The sequence below is a fragment of the Bos javanicus genome, chromosome 17 (genome assembly GCF_032452875.1).
Source record: "Bos javanicus breed banteng chromosome 17, ARS-OSU_banteng_1.0, whole genome shotgun sequence".
Taxonomy (NCBI): Eukaryota; Metazoa; Chordata; class Mammalia; order Artiodactyla; family Bovidae; genus Bos; species Bos javanicus.
The window spans coordinates 62,128,699-62,148,870 of record NC_083884.1 but is presented as its reverse complement, the minus strand read 5'-3'; the positions used below and the strand labels follow the sequence as shown (position 1 = coordinate 62,148,870).

Sequence of the window (20,172 nt, the reverse complement as noted above, 5' to 3'; positions counted from 1 at the left end):
ATATCTGCTTTTTATCCCTGCTCTTTATACCTTTTCCTGAAAGTCATATAAATGGAATAATTATATATATATAATGAAATGTGCCAGATTCAAAAGCATATATCTCTCCCACAAGCAGAGACATTACTTTGCCAACAAAGGTTCATCTAGTCAAGGCTATGGTTTTTCCTGTGGTCATGTATGGATGTGAGAGTTGGACTGTGAAGAAGGCTGAGCGCTGAAGAATTGATGTTTTTGAACTGTGGTGTTGGAGAAGACTCTTGAGAGTCCCTTGGACTGCAAGGACATCCAACCAGTCCATTCTGAAGGAGATCAGCCCTGGGATTTCTTTGGAAGGAATGATGTTAAAGCTGAAACTCCAGTACTTTGGCCACCTCATGCGAAGAGTTGACTCATTGGAAAAGACTCTGATGCTGGGAGGCATTGGGGGCAAGAGGAGAAGGGGACGACAGAGGATGAGATGGCTGGATGGCATCATTGACTCGATGGACGTGAGTCTCAGTGAACTCTGGGAGTTGGTGATGGACAGGGAGGCCTGGCGTGCTGCGATTCATGGGGTCGCGAAGAGTCGGACACGACTGAGCGACTGATCTGATCTGATCTGATGTATATATGTATATATGTTTCCAGTCGGCACCTTTCATTGTAACAGTGCATTTCTGCTTCATCCACGGTATTGCATGTGCCAATAGCTCATTCCTTTCTATTGTTCAGTGGTACTCCTTTGTGTGGGTGTATCACGATTTCTTGATCCATTCTCCAGCTGACTGACATTTGGTTGCCTCCAGTTTTTTACAAATTGTGATTAAACTCTTTAAACATTTTTGTATGGCATTTTGGTGCAAATGTACAAAAACATTCATTTCATTTGGGTAGCTATCTAAAGGTGGGATCACTAGTTTGAATGGTAAATATTTGCTTAACTTTACAAGAAATTGCCAAACTGTTCTCTAGGATGACTGTAGCATTTTGCATCTTCCCCAGCCATGTACAAAGGTTCCAGTCCCTCTGTGTTTTTGCTGGCTCTTGACATTGAGTTCTTCTTGCTTTAAGTTACCTTAATAGGTAGATAGTATTGCTATCAGATTAAAACATATTTTGGTCTCACTTTTTGGAAAAAAAATTGTATTCAACTATAGTTGATTTATGGCTTCCCTGGTGGCTCAGAGGTGAAAGCATCGGCCTGCAAGACGGGAGACCCGGGTTCAATCCCTGGGTCGGGAAGATCCCCTGGAGAAGGAAATGGCAGTTGATTTATAGTTGATTTACAATATTGTGTCATTTTTTGCTGTACAGTGACGTTACTCAGTTTATACATATACATACATCCACTCTATTTCAGGGAGAAGGAAACGGCAACCCACTCCTGTATTCTTGCCTGGAGAATCCCATGGACAGAGGAGCCTGGCGGGCCACGGTCCATGGGGTTGCAGAGAGTCGGACACGACTGAAGCGACTAAGCACGCACGCACGCACTCTTTTTTAGATCCTTTTTCCGTATAGGTCGTTGCAGAGTTTTGAGTAGAGTTCCCTGTGCTATATAGTAGGCCTTTATTGGTTATCTGTTTTATGCTGTGTATATGTCAGTCCAGGTCTCCCAACTTATTCCTCCCTTCCTTTCCCCCAGTAACTATAAGATTGTTTCTACATCTGTAACGCTATTTCTGTTTTGTAAATAAGTTCATTTGTACCATTTTTTTTTAGATTCCACATAAAAGCGATATCATATTTGTCCTTCTCTGTATGACTTTTTTCACTCAGTATAACAATCTCTAGATTCAACCATGTTACTGCAAATGGTATTATTTCATTCTTTTGGTTCTGCTTTTAAACATAAATTTCTCCTTCTGGCAAATTCATTCTGTTTAATTTTGTGCCAGCTTGGATTCTCAATATCAAATTGAGCCTGTCCTCTTCTGGTATCCACGCAGGTAACAGGGCGGTTGGGCGGGGGAGGGGGAATTTTTTTTCCCTTGTGCTTGGCTAATGCAGCTCTTAACTTTCCCAAGGAAGGAGTGCCATGAAAATTTATTCTAGCCCAGAGCTTGAGAAAGATTTACCTTCAATTAGCCAGCAGTGTACGTTGACCTATTCAAATTAAACAATCATAGTTCAGGTTACATTAAGTTAAAAATATACTTAAATACAAATTTGGATTTCAGTTTCAATTTCCGTGCTTGTGATGAGTCTGTTAAGATTTTCTGTTTTTTCCCGGTCCAGTTTTGGAATTATTAAAGAAGATCGAATATATCCAGGACTCCATGCATAAGTAACATTCTCATATTTTCTTAAAGGGCAAATGCTTCTGCATTTTCTCAGAAAGAACATTTTTTTCTTACTGAGGAAATACGTCTACAGTCTATAGAAATAATTCCCAACTGGGGGACAAAGTGGAGGGTGTCCAGGCTGTCAAGATTCCTGGCAGGTGGTTCATTACATATGCGCACATACTCCCCCCCAGGATTTGGATCTTTTTACAGGCGAATGTGTGTTCCCTCCTTCAGCTGAGAATTATTGCCATTGGGTATTCCTGAGGGGAGTACAGCGCACTGGCCATAATGGGGCAGAAAGAAATTGTCCAATAGAGTGATTCAGTACAGGGATGGCAAAGAGAGCACTAGGACACAGTGACTATTGTGTAGGATGTTATCACAGGAAAGATGGCATCAGCTGGCCAATCTAAGCTTTTTATTGTTTTATTAAGGAATTGTCCAGCTTGTACTAATAGGAGCCAAGTCAGATGCTGCTCCAGAACTTCAAGGAAACAGCAGACTCAACCTCTGTGTGACTTGAATTGGGTACTTTCCCCATGCCACTGGAACTGGGAATGTATTGTCATCCTTTTTACTGAATCGGACCACTACCTTATTTTCCTTTCTTTATTCATTATTTTTCCCCTCATGTATCAGCTGCATTCTGCCCTGAAGCAGCTTCTCTTTGAACCTGTTGCTTTTCCCCTTTCCCCTTTCTCCTCATTGCACCAAAAGACCCTGAAGGAAAGAAATGTCAGAATGACTGTCCCCACAACAGAACGGCTTGTTCGGTACTTGGGTTGTTTCTTGAATCTCTTTGCAATAACAGAGAGACAGATTGAAGTTTAATATTGACAACCATCTTCCTGAATGGTAGAGAGATGTGTGTGTATATGTTTAGAGATTTCTTTTAAAAAATTTTTGCCTTGTATTTATTTATTTTTACAGTGAAAATAGCAATGTCATTTTTTAAAAAACTGTTTTTGGAGTATAGTTAATTTACAGTGTTGTGCTAGTTCCTGCTATACAGCAAAGTGAATTCATTTTACATAAACATGTGTCAGCTTCACAGGTAACTCAGGGGTAAAGAACCCTCTTGCCAATGCAGGAGACGTGGGTTTGATTCCTGGGTCGGGAAGATCCCCTGGAGAAGGAAATGGCAACCCAATCCAGTATTCTTGCCTGGGAAATCCCAGGGACAGAGGAGCCTGGTGGGCTACAGTTTATGGGCACACACAGAGTCAGACTAGACTTACTGACTAAACAGCAACAACAACAACAAACACATATCACTCTTTCTTTAGGTTCATTCCCCATATAGGTCATTACAGATTGAGTAGAGTTCCTTGTGCTATACAGGAGGTCCTTATTACTTACCTATTTTATGTATAGTGTTGTGGATATGCCAGTCCCAATTTCCCAATTTATCCCTGCCCCCTTACCTCCTGATAACCATAAATTTATTTTCTACATCTGTACCTCTACCTCTATTTCTATTTTGTAGATAAGTTCATTTGTACCCCATTTTTAGATTCCACATATGAACAATATCATATGATATTTGTCTTTCTCTGTATCTGACCTACTTCACTCAGTATAATAATTTCTAGGTCCATCCAGGTTGCTGCAAATGGCATTATTTCATTGTTTTTTTTTTTTTTAATAGCTGAGCAATATTCCATTATATATATAATTTACCAACTCAGCTACAAGGAAAGCCCTCATATATAAGGGCTCATATATAAGGGCTTTCCTTATAGCTCAGTTGGTAAAGAATCTGCCTGCAGTGCAGGGGACCTGAGTTTGCTTCCTGGGTTGGGAAGATCCCCTGGAGAAGGAAATGGCAACCCATTCCAGTATTCTTGCCTGGAGAATCCCATGAACAGAGGAGCCTGGCAGGCTATAGTCCATGGGGTTACAAGAGTCAGACCTGACTTAGCAACTAAACCACACACACACACACACACACACACACACACACACACACATACACACATATATGGGCTTCCCTTGTGGCTCAGCTGGTAAAGAATCCACCTGCAATGCAGGATACCTGGGTTCAATCCCTGGGTTGGGAAGATCCCCTGAAGGAAAAGGCTACCCACTCCAGTATTCTGGCCTGGGGAATTCCATGGACTGTATAGTCCAAGGGGTGGCAAGGAGTTGGACATGACTGAATGACTTTCACTTTCATAAGTAATATTCCATTTTATACACACACACAACCCCCCCACCCCTGCCATCTTCTTTATTTATTCCTCTGTTGATAGACTATTTGAAGATTTTTGGAGGAAGTGCACAGTTAAACTTCAGACTCATAGGTTTCATATGACTTAATCAAGTCATTTATTTGAATATAATGATGAATGACATGGGGCCAATAGCTCTGAAGATATCGATTGTGGCAGGCAGGTGATATCTCCCACTTGTTGGTGGCTATATAATTTCTTTTTTCCATAACCGTTAGTGACTAACATTGAATTAAAAGAACATGATTTTCCTCCCAGCTGTGATAAAGTTCTATAATACACAAGACTGTAAACTATAGTTTTTGTATCAGTTAGCTAGTGCTGTGTAACAAACGGTCTCAAAAATCTCAGTGGGAGATGACAAACATTTAGTTTTTGCTCACAAATTTGCAGGTAGATTGGAATAGCTCCTCCCCCCAGGCCCAGCAAGCCAGCCAAGGCATGGTCTTTTCTTAGTAATGGTAGAATTTCAAGAGGGCAAGCCCAACTGTATGACATGTTCCAAGTATGTGATTCTGTCATATCTGCATGAATCAGGTTGACCAAATCAATTCACTTGGACAAGCCCAGAGTCAAGGGGCAGGGAAATACATTCTGTTTTTTGTAGGGGGACCTTTGCAGTGCATGGCAAAGGGCATGGATCCAGGAAATGGTGAAGAGTTTATTCAATCTCAGTGTGTAGAGCCAGTGTTACAGAATTAGACAGACAGACTTGGATTAAAGTCGATCTGTATTCCACCACTGACTGATTACAATTTGAGCAAATGACTTAACCTCTTTAAATGTAGGTTTCTCATCCATCTGACAGACAATTATAATAAGATATCCACAACTTGATGTTTCAAGGATTAAATGAGATGATACACATAAGCCACTTATCAGATTTTTTTGGCATGTGACAAATGCTCAATAAGTTGTAGCTGGAAACAAAAGCTCTAAAAGATAGAATAAACTCCTCTAGGGGTGTGAATATGAACTAGACGTCTACTTTTGTTATCTGCCAACATGAAAATGAATACTTCATTGCCCTTCCTGGAATTTCAGTGGCCTGGAGGAGTCTGTGAATCTCCAGCGATGCCTGGCTTGGGTCACAATGGATGATCTTAACAGATCTGACCCTTGGAAACAGGAAGAGTGTTAAGCTTTCAATTGATCAGCAGGAAAACAAACAACAGCAGTCACTTAGGATAGCAATATTTCAGGGAAGCAAACAGATGGAAGGCCAGATTGTGACTATACCACACTCCAGGAATATATTAGAAAACATTAATGTATTTGTTCAAGTTAAATATATTAAACTTGTTGGGCTAACAATTGTAAGCAAAATAATATCCTTTTAAAAAAATGCTAAAGTAGACTGCTGTGCTTTGATAGCTTTTGCAGTGAATAATAAGATTAGATAATGATTTTTTTTCTTGTGGTAGGCTACCTTATTTAGATTTTCCAGCTCATGGGCAAGAGCTGCCAATCTCAGTAATGCATACTTATGGAACCCACTATTGCCACAGTAATTGCATTTGCGATATGGCCATTTTAGATGTTGTAATCCCAAGTTACACATGAACCAATGAAATGAAGATGATAAGGCAGCTGGGAAGTGGAGCTTTTAATACTTTTTATTCGAGTTTATGTCTCCAATTTTTATGCATTTCCCAGTTCCATTAACAAAAGAAAAAAAAAAAAACCAAGAAACCTCTTTTTTCAATAAAGTTGAAATGGATTTTTAAAAATAGTGAAACTTCCTTCCTCCAAACTCTTCCAAGATAAAATCTATCAGCACCTGTGATGATTTGATGAATGGACTCTATAAAAGTGCTATAAAATGTCAGGGCTGGAAGAGCCCAGAGAAATTGTACATTCCCCAACTCCCTCATTTATAGGTGGGAAGACTCCTTGCCTTGGAAATGGATTAGAAGCTGATTTTGCCTATTAGACTTGGATTTTTCTGGAAAGCTCTTCTCCTTTCTCTTGTGTCTCACCCAGAAAACTTGAAAAGAGGTCACTGGAATCATCTCCTTTGGAAAGGAATGTGGAGTTCTTCAGAGATAGTGTCCTAACTGTTCTGTAGGTAGATATACAGAGTGGGCCAAAAATAAATTCTCATTCAGGAAAAAAAAAAGTTCAGCTTCACTTCTTAGGAAAGTGATGGAGAAGATGGGAGAAAGCTTTTATGATGCTGAGTGGAAAAAAGAGGCCTGCATCAGCTTTCTTCTGGCCATGACCATTGTTGATTGAGGCAGTGTGAGATGGAGACTCACATCTCCATGAGTTGAGTTGAGTTGGTTGTGCATCCTTCTACCCTTCCTTTAGTAATGACCCCTTGGTTTCCTCCCAGGGATGCTGCAGGTGACATTGGCTTCATCCACAGCTCAGGGGTGGGAAATTGCTTTCAGTGTGACCAGTTAGAGGTTTGCGTTCTTCTGGCCACAGCAATTGGCTTAGGAAGAGATGTGGGATAAAACCAGAGCCACTGAGATGTGATGACACTTGAAATACATCTTTATTATGAAAATTTGTAGATCAACCCACAGTAGAAATAGTAGCATGGAGGATCCTCACATGCCCGTAATTCAGAGTCAACAATTATACAAGTGTGGCCACACTGGCTTCACCTATCCCTTAATCCTCTATCTTTGCTGAGGTTTCTTAAAGCAAACTCACATATTTGCCATTTGCCCCTACATATTTTAGATCATATTTCTAAAATATAAAGGCATTTTCTTAGATGGCTACTTGATGTTGTTCAGTCTTTCAAGTTTTTTTGACCCCATGGGCTGCAGCACACCAGGCTTCCCTGTCCTTCACTATCTCCCAGAGTTTGCTCAAACTCATGTCCATTGAGTCAAAGATGGTATCCAACCATCTCATCCTCTGTCATCTCCTTCTCCTCCTGTCCTCAATCTTTTCCAGCATCAGGGTCTTTTCCAGTGAGTCGGCTCTTTGCATCAGGTGGCCAAAGTATTGGAGCTTCAGCTTCATCATCAGATGACTACTGCAATTAGTTAAAACCAGTGACCGAGCCATAGGTGTTTCTTTCCCATGGACTTTGAACCTAGAGGGAGTGGAATCTTGATAATGTTGGAAATGATGCATGGAGTCAAGGAATAAAGCCAAGTAGCAAAGACAGATTCTAAAGATTAGAAAGAAATGTAAGAGTCCTGATTACCTGGTTTTGGTTCCTGGATCAAACCTTACCTGAACATGATACCAGTACATTAAATGAAAAAACAAAATTCTATTATTTTTCTTAAGCCAGTTTGAGTAGGGTTTTCTGTTGTTTACAAACCAAAGAAGGCTTCATTGATTCAGAAAGATAACTTCTCTCCTGGGATGATGGTTTCTTTCCCTACAATAGTTTGTTATGAAGCCAGACCGTAGCCCAATAATTCAATAAATGAAAACACATAGATACATAAAGCAGACCTGTTATGGAAGAGGAAAACCAAAGTACTCCCCTTTTCCTTTCAGTTCATCTTCAAAGGGGGGAGTCTTGATGTGACTTTACTTTCAACTGCAGGCAAGATCCTCTTGAAGGTTGGGTGCTGGGATCTTCCTTCTATTCCAAAAGCAGAATTTTCCTTCTCTTCTGGTAACATAAAATTGGAAGTGGCAAATTATGGGAGCAGGGAAATTTAGCACCAGCTTCCATCTGTTCCCAAGTCAACAGACTTGTGGAAGACCCTGCCCCCACATCTGTGGGGCAAAATTGGCAGATCCCAACTTTTAACTTCATGTTTTTATAACTTTTTGAACTCCCTTTTTAAGCTATTTTTTTTTTCCAATTTGTCCTTATAGCAGGAGTAATATATACTGATGGTCATGGATGAGCATTATGAATGCCCTGAACTTGTGTGCAAAATTTTGGGAGTGCAAAGTTCCATATAAGAATTTTTTCTAGGATTTCCCTGGCAGTCCCAGTGGTTAACACTCTGCCCTGTCTTTGCAGGGAGCACAGGTTCAATCCCTGGTCAGGGAACTAAGATCCTATATGCCACAAAAAATAATTTTTTTTCTAGCAGTCATAACTTGGATTAGGAAACCAAAGTGTTCTGAGACCCATAAAAGTTTAAGACCCAGTGCCTTCTAGGTGGTTATTAACTGTTAGACTGTTCCCAGGATTTAACCTTAAAAGAATTCCCCACCCACTTTGGGTGGAGCAGAGGAGCACACCGCGATCCCAAGTGTTGACTAGCTGTATTAACAGAGTCGGGGGTGGGGGCCAGTGAACTGCTCAGTTTATGATAACTTGTAATTCAGTTGGCTGTGGTCTCTTAAAAGTTGAAAGAATTCCCTTTCATCTGCAATTCTGCTGCTCACATCCTGTGTGAATGTGGGCGTGTTTTTTAGCCTTTCTGTGCATCATGGGTTGAATTGTGTCTCCCCTTGCCTCCCATACTCATATATTGAAGTCCTAACCCCTAATACCTCAGAATGGGACCTTATCTGGAAATAGGGTCATTGAAGACGTCATTAGTTAAGATTAGGTCACACTAGAGTAGGATGGGTCCCTTATTTAATTTGGTTAATGTCCTTATAGAAAGGTAAAATTTAGATCCACACACACACACATGTGAACACAAAGACAGACTGGAGTGATACAGCAGAAACTGAGAAACACCAAAGATAGCTGGCAAACCACTAGAAGTTAGGGGGAGGACACAGGACAGATTCTCCCTTCTGGCCCTTAGAAGGAACCAATCTTGCTGACACCTTGATCTTGGATGTCTAGCCTCCAGGACTGTGAGACAATAAATCCCTGTTGTTGTAAGGCCCCCACCTGTGGTGCCTTAGTATGGCAGCCCTAGGAAGCTGATGCACAGGGTGAAGCAGACACGAAGATACATGATTGGATTTGCTGTCCAGCTGCAGAGAATGTGGCCGTAGATGGTCAGTCCTTCAGGGTTCACTTCAGCTGCAGAGCCGCCTTGCCTGAGGGCATGTCTTTCCTTGGGAAGTCAACATTCAGTGTCTGAGCCAGGTGTGGGCATAATGACCCAGCCATTTCAGCCCTATACAGGGTGACTCCCATGGATAGTATTTATCCCAGAACACCCCAGGGGGCTGGCCAAGGCTTTGTCCAGGCAGCATTGAAGCTGACAATTCTCTCTGTCCAGTCTTGCTTCCCTCCTCCTTTGACAAGTTTGATCCCTAGTAAACATCTTGAACTCCAAACTCTACTTCAATGTGTGCTTTTGGGGACCTCGACTTGTGACATGGGGATTCAGTTTTCCCATCTGCAAGCCCTGAAAACCCCTGGCATGGCCCGTTGCCGATGTTGAGGAAGCTGAATCTCTGTGCATTCCCTTCCCTGTGTGCGTGCATGAGGTCAGTCACTCAGTTGTGTCCGACTCTTTGAGACCCCACTATAAGCCATCAGGCTCCTCTATCCATGGGATTTTCCAGACAAGAATACTGGAGTGGGTTGCCATTTCCTCCTCCAGGGAATCTTCCCGACCCAGGGATCAAACCCGTGTCTCCTGCATTGGCAGGTGAATTCTTTACCTCTGAGCCACCTGGGAAGCCCCATTTCCTTCCCTGTGCCACCTGAGAAGGAAGTGAGAACCATGAAAAGGTCCTCCAACCCCAGCTGAAGAATTTAGCAGAGAATGAAGCTGGCTGTTTGTTCTGGGGCTGGTTTAGTGGGCATCTGGGGTCTCCATTCAGTGCGTTTACCATGTCCTGTAGGCTGGTACCCCCACCCTATGCCCTCTGGTGATAGGCTGAACGAGGACAGCTTGGACTGCATTTCTATGAAATCCTCTGCGATTTCCTACAAGAAAATAGATGAGAGCTTTCCTGGTGGTCTCGTGGTTAAGAATCCACCTACCAATGCAGGGGACATGGGTTCAGTCCCTGGTCAGGGAAGATCTCACATGCCGAGGAGCAACTAAACCCATGTGCCACATCTATTGAGCCAGTGCTCTAGAGCCCCTGAGACACAACTACTGAAGCCCACATGCTCGCTTAGAGTCCATGCTCGGCAACAAGAGAAGTCAGCGCAATGAGAAGCCCATGCACTGTAGCAAAGCGTAGCCCCCAGTCACTGCAACTAGAGAAAGGCTACACATAGCGGTGAAGATGCTGCACAGCCAAAAATAAATAGATCAATCTTTAAAAAAAGAAAATAGATGGGCAGGGTTTGAGACTGATCCTGGGCTGTCATTAATCATTTGTAAGAATTCTGTTGAAGCTGGCTGTATTTTGAGATGTTTAAATATTGAGGATGGGGAAGAGTGAGGTGTTCTTCACTTAGGGGGAAGGGAAGTCCTGAGTTCTCCAGGTTCATTTCATTTCATGGTGTACATGTATAGGAGACAGAGAGGGAGAGAAGAGGTGGTGGGGAGAGAATGACAGAGGAAGCGAGAGAGAGGGAGAAATTTCGAAGAGAGAGGAATATGTTAATACATACATGTGCATGTTTCCATCACTATCTTTTTGAAGATTCAAGGGAGAGACTTTCAGTTGTCAGAGTCAGGTAGTAACAGGCACTTTATCCATCCCCCAATGCATGATGAAAACTGCCAGTCAAGTACAAAATACATGACCTATTATTTAGCATTTTAGCTTCAATAAATGTCCAGCTCTCTATTTCTATTAAATTTAAAGGAAATGCCTGTCTTCTAAAAGCTTAATTATCTGTGGATGCGTTTCAGAGACTTCACAGCAAACAGTGAATCAGGACAAGATTTCTTAATTTCCCCTCTTCACATCTCTGCTCTGTTGAAGGGGCTCTTGACAGCCTCCTGGCTTCTGCCTGTTGGTGTGGTTTGTGTGACCTCTCCCTCCTCATGTGTGCGTGAACATGCTCCCTCACTCAGTTGTGTCTAACTCTTTGCGACCCCTTGGACTGTAGCCCACCAGGCTCCTCTGTCCATGGAATTTTCCAGGCAAGAATACTGGAGTGGGTTGCCATTTCCTACTCCAGGGGATCTTCCCAACCCAGCAATCGAACCCGCGTCTCCTGCATCTCCTGCATTGGCAGGTGGATTTTTTACAACTCCTCTTCCTCTTAATTTAACAGTTTCAGACAGAGGTATCATGTCATACCCTTTTGGGAGTTTTCTCCCTTGAAGGTTTTCTAATTAAGTCTTCTAGAAAAAAAAAATGACATTTTGTTATGGAGAAAGGTTTTCTTTTGGTTCCAAAGACAGTAAATATTTCAGTCAAATTGGTGCATCCCTTGTACTTTTTTCTCTCTCATTCTCTTGCCCAGTGAGACAGTGGAAGAAAAAAAATCCATAAAGAAGGTACGTATTTTGTGTGTTTACTTGATTGCTTTGACAGGTTTCCAGTGGGCTGTGAAAAGTCTCAAGTTCATTTCTTGGGTTCAGGCTTGAATCAGATAAATAGGTTTGATTAAATATCCTTTAAAACTTGTTATCAGCTTGGCAGGGACTCCTTTAAAAATGACCTTTTGTGTTACCTGATTGGCATTCTTGGGTCAAGGTGGGTCCCTCTGAGCCTCCTCCGGGGACACTCAAGGGAAAACAGGGGTCTGGGGAGTCAGGCACTTGCCTGTGGTGCTTGCCTTGGCTTATTTGTGAGATTGCGGCTTGCCTTTGAGACTCAGCTTGGAGGTGGAGGATGGCAACCTTCATTTCCAAAAATGTAACACCTTGGGCTTTGAAGTCCCACACTCTGAGGCTTGCACCTCAGCTCTCTTTTTGCTGGAGGTGTGACCCTTGTGAGCCTTGGATTTCTTGTCTGCAACATGGAGGGGGATGCATAATTCTTGCCCCTAGGGTGGCAGTGAGAATGCAGTGAGTTCATGCAGGTGCATGCTCTTAGCACCGTTAAGTGGAGTTGAGCTGGCAGGATGTTTATTAAGGAGACCTCTCAGGATCAACACCAGTGAAAACGAGGGGATGGGAGCAGGAAAGAGCAGAGGGAGAGGTTGGAGCTGCGAGGAGGGCCCAATGATTGCTCCAACTGAGCCCACAGTGTGCTCCAGAGCTAGAATAGCCGGTGGGTCTGTGTCCTGAACACCCATCAGTCACTGGTGTGGGCCAAGCTGGGGTGCTGGTGACCTCAGGCGAGGTGGCTCTGCAGCTAGGGTGGCACATCCTTCCTTGTAGGGGAGCCAGGGGGTGCATCCCTTGTCCACCATAGCTCTCAGTACAGACTGGCTCCTCTTGTTATTACTGGGTCCGGACTAAAAACAATTCCTTTTGAATGTTTTTCACTTTTGTAAGATGCAGAGCACTGTCCTACAGTGTTCAGAGGAGTGTCCTGAACACCATGTTACAGTCAATTAGTCATTTATGGAACGAATAGGTATTGAGTGACTCCTGCCATGTGCCAGGCACCGTGCTGGGTGCTGGTCCCATCCACTGGCTTGCACAAGCATCTTACACTCGAAATGAAGGTCTTATGTTTTGCAGAGTTAATTCACATGATGGGTAGACCAGGATGACTCCATGCTACAAGGAAGGAAACATATACACTCTATATTTTAAAAAAATAATCATTTAGTTTGGCTGCTCCAGGTCTTAGTTGCAGCATTCAGGATCACTGATCTTTACTGTGGCATGTGGGATCCAGTTCCCTGACCAGAGATCGAACCTGCACCCCCTGCATTGCAAGGTAGATTTTTAACCTCTGGACCACCAGGGAAGTCCTAAGGAAACACACTCTTAACACTTGCACACACACACACAGAGGCACACACACAGATACAGCATCTAGAGTTGTTTTGAGGTATTTCAGTAGGTCCTCCAAGAAGTAGACACTGAGACAGAGCTACGGGTGCAAGAGGTTTATTGGGAGGTTGATGCCAGTGAAAGACAAAGGAGGAAGGAAGCAGAATGGGCAAGGAGAGCCTTCAGGCCAACATGCAGATCTGCTCAAGTCTTGGCCAATCCAATGGGGGCCCCTGGAGTAAAGATCGCCTATTAGAAGAACCCTATGTTGGACAGAAATGGCTAGGCTGTGGCACCCCTGCCATGCTTGTTGTCTGGGGCTGCCTGAGAAGGCAGCCTCGCCTTGAATGCTGTAGTTGATCCTGAAGGTTCTCAGAGCTAAAGGAAATTCTTTCTTGGAGGAAAATCTCCAAGGCTGCCATGGGAAGTTTGCATGTGTGTGTACTCAGTCGCTTAGTCGTGTCTGACTCTTTGCAACCCCATGGACTGCAGCCCACCAGGCTCCTCTGTCCGTGGGATTTCCCTGGCAAGAATACTGGAGTGGGTTGCCATTTCCTCCTCCAGGGCATCTTCCTGATGCAGGGATTGAACCCATGTCTCAATGGGTTGAGACCCATGTCTCAATGCATTGGCAGGTAGATTCTTTTTACCACTGAGCCACCTGAGAAGCCCCATATGAGGCTTAGAGGAGGGCATGCATGCACATAGCAGGTATGGCAAACATGTAAATGGACATTGAGAATTTTTCCTCCCCTTCCGCCTTTTTCTTTTGTGGTTTTGGATCTTGTAGCAAGAAATAGGGGAGTATGAAAGGTCATGCAGCATTAGGTGACTCAGTAACCATGATGAACTCCGGGAGTTGGTGATGGACAGGGAGGCCTGGCGTGCTGTGGTTCATGGGGTCACAAAGAGTCGGACATGACTGAGCAACTGATCTGATCTGATCTGAACCATGATATTATTACTATACAATCTGTTAGGTGTTTCTTACATGCCAACCACTGTACTAAGCAATTTACATGCATGGTTTCCATGAATCCCTGCACAATCCTTTGATTAGAGAACTTACTATTCCCACTCTATAGATGAGGAACATGAGACCCACAGGAGAGGTCACTTGTCCAAGTCAAATGATGAATGAGTCCACCACACTCCTGAAATGGAGACTCTAGTGTTTGTGACCCTGACTGCCACAGAGCAGAGATAAAGTCCTTGGGAAGATCACTGAAGGAAAAAACAAGATCTGAGAGCATGGTATTGATTCTGCAGGCTCATGGCAAAGATGGGAAGATCACTGAAGGAAAAAACAAGATCTGAGAGCATGATATTGATTCTGCAGGCTCATGGCAAAGATGGCAAGTGGCTGATTTGCTGGGAGGTTAGGGGGTGTCTCTGTGTCCCCTGGCAGGAGGTAAGGCTTGGCCTTTCCACTGTGACCTTAAAACCATTTTGCAGACAAGGTCGATAGAAAGAAAGGGAGAAGACATGGAGAGCGTTGAGGACAGAGCCTTAGGAACTTCTTTGTGTCTCTGTGTGGGCCTCTAAGGAGAGCTCAAATTAGTCTGCCTTCCCCCTCATTAAGGGAGCAGGAAACAAAGTCTCTTCCAAGTGAAAATGGCTGGAAATGCCAGAGGGCAGGGGTTGGAAAGCTGTTGTACTCTTTCCTGTTTGAGTCAGGATTTCCCAGGCAGGGCCAGCAGTGTCACTAAGGCCCATGGCTGTTTGAATGTGTGCCTGGCAGAGTCTGGGATGGAGAACACCACTTTCCAGTCAGGTCTGCCAGAGATTAGATGCCTAGATGTAAGATTAACTGGAGGCTGGGCAGAGAAGGTGTGGGGAACCAGACTGACTTCATGGCCTCTTACCCCTGGCTTTGCTCATCTTCCCTTAATTTTTCATATGAGATTATCATTCAGTAATGATATTGTCCACCCTGTTCAAGTACTGTAAATGGCTCCCCATTGCTAATAGGATGAAATTCAGACTACTTAGTTGGGTCCATTGGGATCCAGCCCTACTCTGCTTTATTGCTCATACTGAGCTGTCCCCTTTCTCTGAACAGGCCTTGCCCTTTAGTTTCCTTCTTGCTTTTGAATAGGCTGTTTTCTCTGCCTAGAAGGCCTTTTCCCCTCCTCTTCACTTCATAAACTTCTACACATCCTTCAAAACTCATCTTAAATTCACCTTGACTTTGACTCATTTAGCCTATTTAGCCTGGTTTTCCAACCTTAGCACATTTTAGGATGGACATTTCTTTGTTATGAGGGCTATCCTGGGCATTGTAGGGTGTTGAGCAGCTTCCCTGGCCTCTACCAAGATTCCCTGGCTTGTAGATGCATCACTTCCATCTCTGCCTCCATCATCACATGACTTTCCTCCTTGTGAGCATCACTGTGTGTGTTCTCTTCCTGTAAGGACACCAGTCATTGGGCTTAGGGCCACTCTAAACCAATATGATGTCATCCTAACCCATTACATCTACCAAGACTCTGTTTCTAAATAAGGTTACATTCAGAAGCTCTAGGAGGACATTCATTTGGCAGAGGGGAGTGCTATTCAATATGGTATAGAGAGTAAGCATTTTTGAGATTGTGTTTTGAGTAGCCCTGTTTTACATGATTCCCCTCTTTTGCCTCCAGGGTGCAGGTGTGGAGGAAGTGAGGAGGGTCCCCCTGGAAGGTGAGTGGTGTTGACATTTGGGGAGCCACCATATCTCCAGCCCAAACAGAAACAGCAAGTGACTCACTGGATGGCCAGATGCAGAACAAATGAAGCCCATCCAGTCATTGCAGAGCAGCTCAGGCAACTTCGTGCTAAATGTCCCCACCTTATACATTTCATTGTCTTAATGGTGACTTGCATTTCCCTGATCCCTTCTAAGGCAAAGGCTCACAACAGATCTACGGGGGTCTGGGAGTTGGGTTTGTTTGCTTTAGGTATTTGGCTTTCTCTTTACTTTCTAGAGGATAATTTTCTAAGGAAAGTAAAGGAAGGTCACAGCGTGAGGTAAATGCACTCATTAAGGAGAAGCCAGAATAAACAGTTTACGGCATCCCTAGATATTGTTTCCTGGAAGCAGGTCGTATAACTGTTATTCAGCTTGAGTAAGTTTACTTGATAGCAGAAGGGTCTCTGAGAGAATGCCCAGGACAGCTCTGTAGACATGACTGAGAAACTCATTTTTCTTCTCTCCTGATCTTGTCTCCTCATGAGAGCCCACCGCCTATAAATAAAATGATAATCCTGTGAATAGGTTACATACTACTGATGGTAGCAGTGGTGTAATTTGGTCCATTTTTGGAATACCTGGTGCTTTGTAAATCAGTTTTGCGAGGGGTGTATTTCTATTACCCGTGTACCGGAGGAGGAGACTGAGGCTCCGAGAGGGTAAAAATATTTGTCTAAAGTCACACAAGGAGCTGTTCCCTGAGCCAGGCTTGGGACTCAGTCCTCTGGGCAACCCCCCTTTTGCCTACAGGGAGCATTGCCTAGAATCCAGAAGGGTTACCTGAGCCTCTTCAGGGTCTGTGGGCGACCGCAGGTGCTATCCGGAAGAAGTTGACATTTGGCCTCTGTGTTCTCCCGTGAAAGGACCTGTGATTTACTGGGATGGTGCAGACCTGTGTCATATTCTGGCTAAGGCCCTTCCTAGCTCTCCTGGGACTGGGAGCATATCCTGTTACCAAAAGGCATGTGGTGGGTCTGGCTGCTTGCTGCTCGAAAGTCAGTAAACAGGCCAGGTTGGTGGAAAGGAAAGTTTGCTTTATTTCACATGCTGGCAACTGCAGAGGAGAGGGTGGCGGATGTCTGTTCAAAGGCAGACTGCCTCACCACCGCCCGCTGCCCCTAACCCAGCCCAAACAGGGAGGTGAGAGCTTTTATAGATAGAAGTGGGAGAGGGGCTACATGCAGAAACAGCACAGTTATCTCTAACAGTCGTCTTCAAATTGGTCATCAGTAGTCTGACCTGCATCATCTTGGTGGTTTTAGGCACAGTTGATCTTCAGTTCCAGGGTCCATTTGCTCCCATTTCTTCATGGCCAGTTCTCAGAGTCATGGCAGCTCATGTCTGGTCATCTGTAGTAAACTTCTTCACCCTGGTGTTTTAGTATCTATAAGACAGCTCACAGGATATGGCTCAGATTATTATCTACAGCCCTTGAGAAAGAACCAAAGGTCTTTGACTATGCTTTGTTGTGGTTCAGTTGCTCAGTTGCGTCCCACTCTGCGACCCCATGGAGTGCAGCACGCCAAGCTTCCCTGTCCTTCACCATCTCCTGGAGCTTGCTCAAACTCATGTCCATTGAGTCGGTGATGCCATCCAGCCATCTCATCCTCTGTCGTCCCCTTCTCCTTCTGCCTTCAATCTTCCCCAACATCAGGGTCTTTTCCAATGAGTTGGCTCATTGCATCAGATGGCCAGAGTATTGGAGCTTCAGCTTGAGCATCAGTCCTTCCAATGAATTTTCAGGGTTGACTATGCTTGATAATATATTATTATTTAGTCTCTTGACTGTTTTCCTTTGCTTCTGCATTTCTTACTTCTCTGATTAAACTTATTCTTTGACTAAAGTTTTGCACAGACAGAAGGCAGGTAGAGGACATGGTGAGGCAAGGACCATAGAGTCCTGCTCTGTTTCAATCCCTGTGGGCTGCATAACTCAGACTTCTTTGTTGGCTGGCTTCTTGCCAGGTCTGGCCAGTGAGAGGCATTGGCCTTATACTAGAAAGTGGGAAGAGGGAGGGAACCAGGGTATTTCTGCTCTTTCTTCTCTGCTCCCTTCAAGGCTCCAGCTTCCACCAGGTGAACCTCTTCCTAGGGCCCCAGGTATATGACTCTTCCTCCATCCTGCAGCCTGAGTGCAGGTCTTCTTTCTGCTATTTCTAATCTCTGGGTGGCTTCACCATCTTTGCTCCCTCCTTGTCCATGTGATCAATTCCCTGCATTAAATTCTCTCTGTTGTAACTACTTCAATCCTTGGAAAATCCTGCCTTAGCTGCCTAAGTTACTTCACTTCTCTGAGCCTTGGTTTCCTGATCTGTAATAGGGAATAATAATAGTACCCATCACCTGATGTGTTTGTGAGGATTAAATGAGATAATTTTAGTTAAACCTTTGGTTCAGTTTCTGGCATATAATAATGGTTTTCCCAGGTTGGAGACTCTAGGCATGAGTTCCAGCAATTGAAGCACAATTAATTCTATAGTTAGCCACAAAGACTTACTCTGCTTTACTTTTCTGAAAAGCATTGATTCTGGGTATGCACGTTAATGAATGTCACCAGAAAAACACATTCCAGTGACAAAGACTTGGCGTTTAATCTGATGTCTTTGCCCCTCTCATTTTCTTCCCTTTTCAACCTCAAGGAGGGGGCAAGCCAGCAGCTTTTCTCACCATTATAGCCAGGTGCATGGAGAGAAAATGCTGAACTTTTAGAATTTCTTGGGGCTTCTGAAAGCCTGCATGTCATCATGAAACATAAGCTCACCTCATAAATATGTCTTTCATAGAAGCTTCAGTTACTGATGCCAAGTGTCAACGTATCAGATTGTTGGCTAATTTTAGCCTTCTCACCGACTGTCTCTGTCTCGCAGACATGTAATTAACACCCCGGTTCAGCAGAGATTCAGACACATCTCTACTCTGCATTATGATTGGGAGGCCTTGACCATTAGTGCTCAAGTTCAAAGTCTGAAAGTGCCACCTGCATATACCATTTGGATGTCACCTGTTCCTCCACACTTTCGGGATCGCTTGTCCCTTCAAAATCAGAATACAAATGGTCCAAACACTCATCCTATGTATTGTGAGGAGTCCAATGCCTTCTTGGATATATCTGAGGATTCTCAGAGGGCTTTTGTATTCTTTATCATTTCTTATTTGGAATTCTAGATGGGGGTTATTATCAGTGTGGTGGATAGGGAGGGGGTCATTATCCCTCCAGGTCTGAAGGAGAAAGTCTGGTTCTTTGTTGGGTAAATATTGCTCCTGATGTCACAGTGCTATGAGGAACAAGGGAGTTGTGAGATGACATGGTGCACAGGTATTAGTTTCTAATGGCTGCTGTAACAAATTATCATAAATTCAATGGCTTGAAACAATACGTATTTATTATCTTAGAGTCATGCAGGCTAGGAGTCCAAAATGGGTTTCCTGGGGCTAAAATCAAGGTGTTGGCAGTAAGCTCTAGGGAAGAATTCATTTCCTTGTCTTTTTCAGCTTCTACCCATATTCCTTGCATCATAGCCCGTGCCAGCAGTCATCTCTCTCCAGCCTCTTGCTTCTGTCATCTCCTCTCTGCCTTCTACTGGAGTCAAATCTCTCTCTGCCTCCCACTTGTAATTATGTTCAGAGCTCACCCAGACAATCCAGGAAGATGCAGGTTTGAGGACTGGTAAGATTTCATGGGGAGATGTGGGTGAGACTTCCTTCTGGTTTGCCTTCATCTCCACTTTCTAGTAATGGCACATACGTGCTTTCATGCTCAGTCTTTGATCCTGACTATCTTTGAAGCCTTGAACTATCAAGGTCAAGTGGCTTCACCAGGTTCAGTCAGACTCACCAAAATTTTAATGAACACCTATTATGGGCAAGACCAAAAATGTTAGCCGCTGTGGGAGATTCAAAGATTTTCCTCATTTGTAAAGCAAAAGGATTAGACTACGGCACTAACATCTCTGTCTTTTCCTCAGTATTTAGAATCATGCTTCTTTCCTTAGACAGCATTTCCTAATAGGCCCTCACTTGGGAGGAAAGCGAGACTGAAAGACTGAGGACCTCCTCCAACCCAGAGACGTGTAGCTTGAGAGCTGCCTGTAATGTCCTTATGCACCAGAGACTGTGCTCAGGACTTGCAATTGGTTACCTCATCAAATCTTTGCAAAAATCCTGTGAAGACAGGCACCATCAGCAGCCTCATTTTGTTTCTGTTTTTGGCTGAGCCACTAGGCATGTGGGATCTTAGCTCCCCAACCAGGGATCGAACCTGTGACACCTACATTGGAAGTGTGGAGTCTTAACCATTTAGTCTC

At 43.8% G+C, this 20,172-nt stretch overlaps 1 protein-coding gene across 4 annotated transcripts in view; it reads left to right on the top strand.

Moving 5' to 3' along the window:
* RPH3A (rabphilin 3A) overlaps nucleotides 1-20,172 on the top strand; it is a 293,375-nt gene that overhangs the window by 128,069 nt on the left and 145,134 nt on the right. The window contains exon 1 of one of the 4 annotated variants that reach the window (XM_061384971.1): nucleotides 15,801-15,819. The exons of the other annotated variants lie outside the window; for them this stretch is intronic. The gene's annotated coding sequence lies outside the window, so the exon portion shown is untranslated. Of the gene's footprint in view, nucleotides 1-15,800; nucleotides 15,820-20,172 lie in introns of those variants that run through there. 4 annotated transcript variants of the gene reach the window in all.